The sequence below is a fragment of the Castanea sativa genome, chromosome 5 (assembly GCF_040712315.1).
Source record: "Castanea sativa cultivar Marrone di Chiusa Pesio chromosome 5, ASM4071231v1".
Lineage (NCBI taxonomy): Eukaryota > Viridiplantae > Streptophyta > Magnoliopsida > Fagales > Fagaceae > Castanea > Castanea sativa.
In genome coordinates this window covers 44,017,207-44,027,244 of record NC_134017.1, presented here as the reverse complement: position 1 = coordinate 44,027,244, position 10,038 = coordinate 44,017,207, and positions in this window count along the sequence as shown.

Sequence of the window (10,038 nt, the reverse complement as noted above, 5' to 3'; positions counted from 1 at the left end):
TTTGCTGGAAATAACAGGCAGACTAAATTTTGAAAGAACTTGATTAACAATACAAAAAAGAGGATGTCCTAAGCATGAGTGCCCTTGTGCTGGAGAAGTACATTCACCAACAAAGACAGATGACGAAGGCAATTTATTGAAAGCAGAAGGAAAAAGGTACAACCCATTTCTAATCAGCCCGCGCAGCAGACCTCTCCCCATTGTTCGATCATTCACAAAGAAATAAGGGGGGTGAAACTCAATAGAGGTATTAGTATCAGATGTGAATCTGCAAACAAAAATCAAATTTTTGGTAATGTGAGGCACATGGAGCACATCATGTAAAAGAAAAGAAGAGGAAGGAGTGGATAATTTAGTAGAGCCAATGTGTTTAACATTCAAACCAATACTGTTACTAATAAGAATCTGATCAGGACCATGATACTCCTCTACCTTCACATTCAAACCTGCAAAATCAGAAGTGAGATGATGAGTTGCACTAGAATCGAGGTACCAATTGAAATCGGGTGAAGCCTATGGAGTGGCGAGCAAAGCATGCATGTTGCCGGTAGTGTCAGTGACGAAGGAATTATCAAACCTGTGATAGCACTTTAAGGCCGTGTGTCTTGTCTTATGGCAAACCTGGTAGATGGGATGATTTTGGGAGGAAGAGGAAGAATGACCACGCCCCCGTCCTCGAAAATTCTGTTCTTGGATGAAGAGTTACGGCCTACTGAAGGGGAGGAGCCAACTCCACAACCACCACGAGAAGGCCCTCACCTTGCAAAATTTTCCCCTGCAAGTAAGAGGTCCACGATTGGTTGTTGATGCTCAAGTAGGAGTTCATGAGCTAATAAATGCCCATAAAAGTCTTCAATTGAGAGAGGATCAACTCTTGTAGTCACTGAGGTGACAAATGAATCATAGTCTAAGCCAAGACTAGCGAGAAGAAAAAAAAAACAATTTCAAACTCGTTCAAGGGTTGATCAATGGCACAAGGGTGTCAACCAGTGAAGTAAACTTGTGAAAATAATCAGTAATAGAGGAATTGCCTTTCTTCAAAGTGGCAAGCTGATAGTGGATTTACATTGCCCTAGCCCTAGATTGGGAGGTGAACATGCGTTCTAATGCTTGCCAGACATCTCAAAAGGTGGTAAATTTAACCATATGGGCCAGAATTTTCTCTAAAAGGGAAGAAATAATAGCACTGAGTATCATTTGATCTTGCAAATGCCAGTGATGAAACTCTGGATTTTGGATAGCTTAAGTGGTATTATTAGCTGCAATGGTGATAATTTGAGGTGGAGCAGGTGTGGTTCCGTCAAGATAGCCATAGAGATGTTGCCCCTTAAGATAAGGAACAATCTATGCTTTCCACAGTAGGTAGTTGTCACAGGTAAGTTTAATGGTGATGAGATGGTGAATAGTAGTAAGTAAAGTGGTAGAAGGAGAAGTAGCAGTGTTGACAACAGAAGTTGATGAAGATGAGGAATCCATTGAAAAAAAAAAAAAAGACGTATATCACAATAGCTCTGATACCATGTAAAAACAAGATAATTGATATTTTTTCAAGCCTTGCCTTTCATGGTTCAAGGCATTTTCATATATAGAAGAGTTTGTTACAGATTCAAATTTAAATACAATTCTGACTTATCACATGTATACAAATTCAGATATGCTTCTATCTTATCACTTAGATACAAATTCAAAATACGATTCTATCTTATCCTAATCCTATCTCATCACAATCCGAGATTTGTATTTTGAATACTACAGCTGTGATACATCAGTAACTCTAGCTGCATATGAATTAGCTGCTATCCTTGACAACTACAGCTGTATCCTTAACACAGGCCAATTCATCGAGAAAGGGACCTTCAGGGAGCTGGATATCTTCTTCATGACTGCTTGGACCATTTGGAGTAATAGGCACCAAACCATTCACAATGATGTAGGTGTCCCTCCATTGCAAGCGTGGGAATCATCTAGAAGAAGCTTACTTGATTTCAACAATGCCTGCATCCAACCCCTCCTAATGCTACCTACTCCCCACCATAAATGGACAGCCCCCCCACCAGTCTTCTTTAAGGTCAATGTAGATGGCGCAACTTCAGACAATGGGAGGAACTCTTGCATAGGTGTAATCATCAGAGACTGCTTAGACAACCCCATCGGAGCTCTAAGCAAACCCCTCCCATTATACTTTTCACGGTTCAAGGCCTCCATGATATCAAGTCCTCTTCGCACTCCTTCTCTTGTTATTCCTTCAAGCACTTGAAAAAAGACGGCAACAGAGCAGCCCATGTGTTAGCCAGGGAAGCTAAACTCTCGAGCCAAACTCATATTTCCGGTGTCACCCCCTCCCATTCAGCAGATTCTTAGGGATGACTTCTTGTCTCTACCTGTTCCCTTGCTCTGTTGTATTTCAATTTCAAGTTGGAATGATACTCTTCCAAGTTTGCCATAAAAAATAAAAAATAAAAAATAAAAAATAAAAAAAGCTCTAAGTTTGCAACTGCATGACATTGAGTCTTGTTCCCCAAATACGAAGATTCTCCCAAGTCCATGACAGGTGGCGTGGGCGGGGTACGTCGTACGTGGTTCATTAGATCTCTTTTGTTAGGATTTGAGCCCATTATCAGTCACAGAGCGTAATGTTTAAACTAAGAAAGATTGACATAATGAGACATTAATAGTTTGATAACCAAGATTTCAAATTATCTTAACAAAATGCTAAACTGAGCCTGCTGTTCAGAAACAGCTACTTCATGAGATTCTAATCTGATAAGAAAGCAGATTAGAGAGGTTGAAAACTCACAAGGAAAGGTGAGTACGTAACTTCTACTGTCAAAGACTACGTAGAGTGAGAGAGAGAGAAGTTCAAAACTTAAATTGACTTAAAATGAATTAGAATCAGATTTGAAATTTAAACCTAATTGACTTAAAAATATTGTCTTTTATTAAAAAATATTTTAGCATTTAATTTAATTAAAACCATTATCTTTCCAAATTTTGAATTTGAAAATAACTTTAAAATGATTTAATTCTCATTGTTCATGAAAGATTTTATTTTTAAGTGCCCCTTAAGACGTGTCCTAAATTAACTATTCCAATTTCGTTTGACTTAGCTCACTTATGGAAATGTGATAATTTTGCTATTATACATGGGTCTCACTGCACTTTTTGATATTATTTATGGGTCTCGCTATACTATTTTAGCTAAATTTTACCTTTACTTTTCATACTTTCAGCAAAAAAATTTTAATTTCAGCAAAATAAGCTAATCTCAAACGAACTCTAAGGGTCCGTTTGTTTGGGGTGAAAATAGGGAGGATGGAAAATAGAGAGAGAAAAATAGGGTGGAAAATGTCGTTTTTCACTGTTCAGTTGGGAAAGGAAAATAGGAAGAAGAGAAAATCTAGGAAAAAGTTTTCTCTCCGGAGCCATATTTTTTTTCCTCCCAAATCGGAAGGAAAATCTGGGGAGAAAAGCGCTATAGTAGCACTTTTACAAAAATGTGCTCTTCCCACCTTTTTTTTTTTAACGTGACCTGATCTATTTTTTTCAATGTTATCTTCTCTTTTTTTTTTCTTTTTTTTTTTTTAATGTGGCCTGATCTTTATTTTTTTTTCAACGTTCTCTCTCTCTCTCTCTCTCTCTCTCTCTCTCTCTCAACGTAACCTGGTCTATTTTTTTTTCAACATTCTCTTCTCTCTATTTTTTTTTTCAACATGACCTAATCTATTTTTTTTCAACGTGACCTGATTTTGTAACCACCTTTTTGCTGGTTAAAAAATCCTTTGCCCAATTAAATTTATATGTACACTATTATAATTTTTACATTGTAATAATATAAATTTAGATATATGATGTGAGAAATTTTATATTATGTAATTAGTACAAATAAATCTATTTCTTACATATTATGCAATAAGGGTATAATAGTCAATTTCATAGTTGTCAAAATCCCGATCTGGATCCTACGATCCTACGATTTTACGATCTCACCTGCTCAAAACGATTCGGATCTTTCAAGGATGTTTGCGATCGTTCAGGATCGATAGGATCACACGATTCTGACGATCCCAAACAACCTTTATTTCTTGTAATGTTTTTAAACTTAATAGATTGCTCAGTTGGACTTAAATGAAAAATAAAATCCCAATAGACCAAATTTTTCAACTCTAATGTAGAGAGTGTGCCAGTTGGATCCGAATAAAAAATATTCCAATAGAGTGTCATGTTTTGAGATTTTTGACCTCTTTAAATGATGCTTATAAATGAATATAGTGATGTATGGTAATTATATTAATGAATGTATAATTTATGTAATTATTTAACATACAAATGTTTATTTTTTTTGTTTTTTTCTCAAATAATATAGGATCTTACGATTTACGATCCGATCCTACGATCCACGATCTCACCTACTTCCTACGATCTTACGTAGGATCCCGATTTTGACAACCTTGGTCAATTTATATAAATTACAATTTCCATCCTTCCCTTTTTCTCTCTAACCAAACAAAAGAGTTTTCTACCCTCACACTTTTCCACCCCTCCAACCAAACACAAGAGGGAAAACTAAATATTTTCCATCCTCCTACAATTTTCCATACTCTCACTTTTTCCACTCCTCTAACCAAACTGACCCTAAGGGTCTATTTAGATATCGCTTATTGCTGAAAACTGAAAACACTGTAGCAAAATAATTTTTAAATGTGTGAATAGTGTCATGGGACCTAGTTTTAATGAAAACTTTGCTGAATTATGTACTTGTGGGTCCCGTGAACAGTGCATAGGACCCACTGTTTAAAACGCAAACGCGTTGAGAAAATCATTTCAGCAACATCCAAACTCACACTAAGGATGTATTTGGATACTGCTTATTTGTTGAAAACTGAAAACTGATTGCTGAAAACATTATAGTAAAATAATTTTTAAAGATATGAATAGTGCTATAGAACCAAAATTTACCTAGAAATCTGTGTTTTGCTGAGTTTGGTGAAAAAGTGAACAGTACCCATCGAACCCACTAAAAAACGCAAAATGCGCGGATTGGGCAAAACACCCAATCCAAACACACGCTAAGTGTATGTTTGGTAAAAATTATTTTAACCAATTTATTTTAGTATTCAGCTTATTTTTGCTACTATTTATGGGTCCCACTGTACTTTTTGATATTATCCATGGATCCCACGGTACTATTTCAGCTAACTTTTACTTTTATCTATAATACTTTCAGCAAAAAGTTTTCAGTTTCAGCAAAATAAGCAAATCCTAAACAGACCCTAAATCTTCCCCAAATTAATTATTTTCTGATTTCCTTATTTCCAAAATAGCCTCTGAGCACGCGCATGAGCGCATGCTCAGAGACTCTTCTATTTTTTTGGGTAAAAGTTAATAATTTATATTTATTATAATTTAGAAATATATTTTTTATTTTTCAAACAAATAAAAATGATAAACTTTTTTTTTGAGCTCCAAACTGATAAATTTTAGAGATAAGCAGTAACTGTAATTTTTTTTTTTAAGGTGAAGGGTTAAAAAAAAAAGTTAAAACCACTCTTCCACTAACTCATGTTTTCAAAACAACCCTACTTATCAAAACAAAAACCTACTGTAAGTTGAAAGAAAAAATTTAAAAAGACCAAATCCTTATTCCACGGTAACCTATATCAATAATTCTATCCAAAAATGAAAAAACCTCATCCAATAGGCTGAATAATAATAATAATAATAAAACCTATCCTTATCCCATGGTAATCTACATCAATAATTCAATCCAAAAAAAAAAAAACTCATCCTTACAGAATGAAAAAGAACGTGAAAAAATATAGCAAAAAATATATACAAGATTTAAAAGAACGTGAAAAAATGTATTAAAAAAAACGGAAAAGAATTAAAGAACGTGAAAAGAAACTGGAAAAATGAAACCTAAATTTAAATATGTCTGTTTTTTAAAGTAAAAAAAAAAAAAGCAAGTTTGAACTTGTAAAAAAAAAAAAGGAAATTGGTGTGATGTTATTGACCCTATTTTTAAAAAACTTGTAAGATAATATATTGGATACTGATGAGGGTATTTTTCACATGAAAAAAGTCAAGTTGAAGGAGGGAAATCTTCTTATATATATAATATAGATATCCTAACTTAATGATTTTCTAGATTCTTAAAAAAAAATTAAGTGCGTTCATTTAGAGCGTTGTGTACATTCAGTAAAAAAATGGATTTGTTAAATATATAAATTCAATAAAAAAATTTATACATTTGAAGTGTTCTTAAAAAAAAATTTGAGAGCGTTCATAGTACAGAATTGAATACATTCAATGAAAATGGATACTTTATATGTATATGTATATACTTGAGTAAATTCCACACAAAAAAAAAAAAATTGTGTACATTTGATGTACAAATTCTAGGAAACACAAGTGTGGATTCGGGTTTGGGTTTGGGTGTGATGCAGCAACTTGATAATTTTTGAAAAAGTAAAGTGTGAATGTGGCGAAATACATTTTTTACTAAATTATTAAATATATTTTTATCTATATTCTTTATAGATTACTAATCATATTTTTTCATATAATGGTAAATATATATTTATATACTATTAAATAGAGTACTTTTTTTAAATAACTTATAACATAAATAAAAGTACCTTTTTTTTCACTGTTTGTTCATGTTTATATTCGAGGTTGATAAAAACGTGGCACTAGTGTTAAAGGAAGAATAACGTGGCAAACTTTTATTACTTTCCTATTTAAGATTTCACCGACCCCACCTTATCCCACTTCTGCTACCCGTATACAGCTCTTGTTTTTCCGTTCTTTCTCTATGTTTTATCTTTTACTTATAACACTCTATCTGCCTCTCTCTTTGTGCTGCAATATGTGAAGATTGAAGAAGGCTCAAAGAATTATCAAAGTTTACTTCGTTTTTTACCCTCTCTCTCTCTCTCTCTCTCTCTCTCTCTCTCTCTCTCTCTCAATGTTCATGTTTTGTTTTGGATTTTTTTTGGTTATATTTGATGCCATGGGTAGAATAGAATTAGTGAAACTCAAGAAGGGATAAAAAGAATGAACATTGAGAGAGTTTTGACCCAGTTTTTTTACTCTTTTTTTTTACACTAATTTCGGCCTGAATCGGACCAAATTCTTGGCCAGTTTCGGCTGGTTTCAGCCCGAATTGAGCTGAATCAGTGCGAATTGGAAAACCAAAAAAAAAAAAAACACGAATCGGCGCGTTGAGTGCAAATCAACTCGTCGCCGAGTGTCAGGTGCGGGTGCAGTAGCCCTGGAGCCACGCCCGTGCTTTCTAGTACAAATTTTTCATGGATTCTTATAAAAAAATTAAAAAAAAAATGAATGCGTTCTTTGTACAAAATTGTAAAAATGGATACGCTAAATGTACAATATTCTGTAAATTCAACAAAAAATTGTGTACATTTAGTGAAAAATGGATATGATGAATGTATAAAATTGAGTAAATTCAACGAAAAATTGTGTACATTTGATATATAGATTGTCTAGATTCTTAGAGAAATTTGAGTGCATTGATCACACAAAATTGTGTACATTCTGGGAAAAATGGATAAGTTGAATGTATAAAATTTTATAAATTCTATTATAGATTGAGTACATATGATTTATAAATTGTCTAGATTCGTAGAAAAATTTAAGTGCATTGATGTAATAAAATTGTGTACATTCAATGAAAAATGGATGAGGCATAATTTAAGACTACAAAAACTTGCAATTTTAACAATTGATTGATGACATAGTTATTAATTTTTGATCTTTTGAAAATTTTGCGAGTATAAAAGATGTAAGAAGAAAATGTAATCCAATGATAGATTTGTCAAAATTCGCATTCAATAAAAAAATATTGAGTGCATTGATCACACAGAATTGTGTACATTTTGGAAGAAATTGATAAGTTGAATGTATAGAATTTTATAAATTCTATTATAGATTGAGTACATATGATGTATAGATTGTCTAGATTCGTAGAAAAATTTAAGTGCATTGATGTAATAAAATTGTGTACATTCAGTGAAAAATGGATGATGCATAATTTAAGACTACAAAAACTTGCAAGTTTAACAATTGATTGATGACATAGTTATTGATTTTTGATCTTTTGAAAATTTTGCAAGTCTAAAGGATGTAAGAAGATAATGTAATTCAATGATGGATTTGTCAAAATTCACATTCAATAAAAAGATATTGAGTAAGATTTTAGTCTACGATTTGAAACAATCTCCATAATTAACAAAATTCAAAATCTTGGTTAGACACCCCACAACACATATCTCAAAGGATAGCACATTGTTTCAAAATTAATACAAAGATTCAACATTTAAAGGATAATTAAAGAATTTGGCATTTGGTTCATTATTGACCATGTGAAACTTGTACAATCTACTCTAGAGAATGACATGGGAAAATGTATGAGCATGTGATTATATAAACACATAAATTTATCCAATGAGATGACATGGCAAATGCATGAGCATGCAAGCATATGTGAAATGCATGAACACATGAACTATTTATTCTAGAAAACAAGACTAGAAAGCATAACTAAGGATGCGACTGCATTGCATTTACTAGGAAAGCAAATTGCATGACAAAAATTTAATGAGGCTTACCTCATTTCCATAGCATTGCACAGTATTGCGATCCCTGTCCAAGCTTCTTTTTTTTTTTTTTTTCATGCAAAAAGACAAAGAAACAACAAGAAACTCAAGGGCTTAAATTCAATAAAATGTGAAAAATAATGTCATTTAACAATTTTATTAATTTGAAAGAAAATCTTTTTATTTTGATAGATTTTGGGACCAAAAATACATTTTTATGACTTGAAGGGCCTTTGTGAAATTTTGGAAGTTTGGCGAAGAATGGGCTTAAGTCACATATTCAGTGGACTAGGCTTGTTATTTGGGTGTGAATTTGTTTCTTTTTACTTTGGGTTAGGCTTATTAGAGCAATTGCATCAATTTGGTCAAATTTTTCCGTCTATTTTACACTAAAAACCTACTTTTTCTATTTTACTTTCTATTTTACACTACCACTTTTTCAAAGTACTCACATCAGTTCATCTATTTTATAATCTCCTCTATTTAAATAATAATATTTTTTTTTTTTTTTTATTTTGTCCCTATCTTTTTATCTTTTCTTTTGTACTTATCTTTCTTTTTGTCCTTATCTCATCTCTTAGACCAATCTTTTGTTCCTCTTCTACTTCTTCTTCTTCCTTCCATGGTAACTTCTCCTTCTTCCTTTCAAGGTCACAATCAGATCACCTCCCTCCTTAAGTATCTTCTTCTTCTTTTTCCTCAAATGGTTAAATCACTTATCCACCACAAGCACCAATCTCCACCACAAAAACCAAACCCACAAGAATCAAAACCCACAAACGGACTCCGTCGACCCACAAGCACCGATCTCTGCCACCAGCACCGATTCACAAGCATCAAAACCAATTACCGTCGACCCACAAGCATTGATCTCCACCACCAATGCCGATCCACAAGCATCCAGGCCCATTTCCATCGACCCACGAACTCTGATCTAGCACCACCAGCACCGATTCACCAATCCACAAGCAACCAACACCAACATTGATCTGTCTCTCTGTTGGTTTGTCCATGTGGGTGTGTTTGTGTATGGGAGTGATTGTGTATCTCTGTGTTGATTTGTCTGTGTAGATGTGTTTGTATGTATTTGAGGAAAAAGAAGATGAGGAGATCAGAAGTCTGAGACTAAGTTCGTTTTGCACGGAGAACAGAGAGAAAAAAGGTGCAAAATGTGAAATTAATAAAATAATGGTATACACAACTACAGTAACCGTGCATATATAAACAGTTATTGTAGCAAATGTGTAAATATACATAGTTTTAGAAGGACTGATGTGGAAGATTTTTGGGGCAAAATGTGTAAAATTTGTTGTTTTTTGTATTTTGCAAAGTTTTACATCCACTGATGCGGATACTCTTATATGGCTTCTAACTTTTCAAATACTCTCAACCAACCGGGTCAAACTAACCCAACCCACTACTT